Raw genomic sequence first — 2,632 nt, 5'->3', positions numbered from 1 at the left:
CATTATGTATATATAAATATGTGTATGCAAATGCTTCTTAGCAGAGAGTGGTACGCCACTAGCAATTAACACCTCATTTATGACATTATACTAAACGGATGTACAAGTATGCGAACTGTGTGAACTGATTATGGCTTGATAGTTAGTTAGTGAACGAGTGAGACTTGACCTCTTTTGTGAATCACTTGACTTTTAATTAATTATTTTACTACGCTTATATAGGTAAGTACTCATATATAGACAAACACAGTCACATATATAGCTTAACACAGGGCAATCACCATTATCATCATCATCGTCATCGTCATCGTCATCGTCATCGCCATCGTCAACATCAACATCAACTTTACGGTACGGAGTCATTACTCTAGCACTAGAGCTATGCATTTCATGTTGACAACATCTTTGATGATTATGCCACTTGATGCTATACCAAAATGTACCGTATACACGCACACACGCGTGCGTATGAAGGGACACACAAACGCACAAAAATGCACATATATATATATATATATATATATATACACACACAAACATGCACTTATATATATATATATATATATAGATATACATTATAAAGGCGCAAATTATTCTTAAACTTTTCCAGTGTTTGTCTTGCTTCGCTACTGGAAAACTTTCTGTTGTCACACTTACACATTTGTTTTCGAGTTGCAAGTAAAAGTAGCGTCACTTCCAACCCTAGCAGCTATCACTTAATTATAGATTTTAATGTGCTTACAGAGAGAGTATCAAACGTAATTAACACTTTTGTTGTCTTCGTTCATGTTTTTGTTGTTGTTGTTTTCCTCTAAAGGCAAAAGCAGCCTCAGGCAATGACGGAAAAACTCTTTCATTCTCTCCGTCAAACCATCAACTATCCTCATTGTTTTGAATGTTCCTTCATCATTACCGTTATCTTTGGTGCTGGTGCCTTTAATTAAATGTAAAATGACTTTATTAAGTTAAAAGATTTTTTCAAATTTATTTAGAGTATTAATTTTGTTAACGTTGAAAAATCTTTTCGCAAGAGTCTTTTTTTTGTAATGAAAAATTAATCAAAATATTTTGAAAAACTTTTAAATACTTTTTAGAAGTATATGCGAAACGTAGCTGCGTAAGTGTTAAAGACGAAATTTTGATTCACAACATAATTTCACAATTATATTGATCATTAGTATAAAGTTTAAAATTGAATATTTGTGTGCGAGCATCTATCGCGGTCCTGTGGCGCAATGGATAACGCGTCTGACTACGGATCAGAAGATTCCAGGTTCGACTCCTGGCAGGATCGTTCCTCTGGGATGAAACTGAGTGTATTTTTTTCTTATTTTTTATTTTTATTAAGCGTTTGCTGTATTAGCAGAAATTCGACCAAAAAAAAAAAAAATATATATATAAATATATGTATATTGAATTTATCGAAAACAATTCGAAATACAAAATGAAATACCGATTGTAATTAAAAATAATAGCCGATAGCCTGTGTTGCTACTGCTCAATGTCTGTTTTTTTAGTCTAAGAATTCAATTCATTAGTCTAAAATTAAAATAATAATAATAATAATTAAAAATAAATAAAACATTTAATAATACTTCATTTAAATTTGTTTGAAACGACATATTCAGGCTTTTTCTCCGAAGAATTTTCGTATCTTTATCCCAACCACACCCACTTGCACCTACTTGTAATACAGCGTATGTTCAACACGCAATAGAGCTTAAATTAGATTTTATATACATAGAAAATGATTCTAAATCGATGTAGGTCTGTCTCTCCGTCTGTCTCTCTGATGTCCATCCACATAAAATTGTGTTCACACTACAAGATCGCAATTCTGGAGATATTTTGATGAAATGTGACTGCCTGACGTGTTTTGATACAAGGACGAATGCTATTGAACATCGATCGATTGATCGATTCAGTCTTTCAACCATACCCCAAAAAATGCCATAATTTGACATGTTGTTATATGGAAAAAATTGCAATTTTCAAAATTTCTCGGCAAAAGTGGCTAAATAGTATTATTTCTACATCCTACTTTTGTATGAAAACTTTGGACCGGTTAGAGCAATTTTTGAATCCTCTCTTATGTAACGAAAACTGATGTTCGTACGGGAAAATCGTATAATTTTCAATGCTTCACAATGAAAATTATATCTCTTTATATAAAATTTAATGTAAAATTTTTTAATTTAATTAAATAATTATTTATCTTTAATGTAAAAAAATGATTTGTTGAATATTTGGACCATCTTGGTCTATTTTCAGGAAAGTTTAACTTTTAATATGCGATGATGAAAATTGACCCATAATTTTAAATCCCTTTTTTGTGAATCCTGAATTTGACCCTATTTTTGAATCCTGCCCTATGTAAGGAATAAACTTGGACTACATTAGGTGGCGTTTTGGGCCGGATTCCACATACATACACACATGAAAAATATGCCTTTATATAGAAGCATTTTTGTGTCTTATAATAAAAATAAGAATTGTGTTAGACAATGCATTGTAGGGTATTTAATCGTCAACCATGCCGAAAAACAATTTAGTTTTATAGTGATATTGCGTCTTGAAAAGAAAAGTCCATAACTTTAAATAATTTAATTGCTATACGATCAACATTTTCAAT

General features: G+C 31.3%; 1 non-coding gene across 1 annotated transcript; it reads left to right on the top strand.

Moving 5' to 3' along the window:
• Positions 1–1,221: 1,221 nt before the first annotated feature.
• Positions 1,222–1,294, top strand: Trnar-acg. The gene has a single exon. It is a non-coding gene; the product is annotated as a tRNA-Arg (tRNA).
• Positions 1,295–2,632: the final 1,338 nt, after the last annotated feature.

The sequence above is a fragment of the Glossina fuscipes genome, unplaced genomic scaffold, assembly GCF_014805625.2.
Source record: "Glossina fuscipes isolate IAEA_lab_2018 unplaced genomic scaffold, Yale_Gfus_2 28, whole genome shotgun sequence".
NCBI lineage: Eukaryota > Metazoa > Arthropoda > Insecta > Diptera > Glossinidae > Glossina > Glossina fuscipes.
Note: the sequence above shows the minus strand (reverse complement) of the source record. Positions and strands in the feature narration are given on the sequence as shown.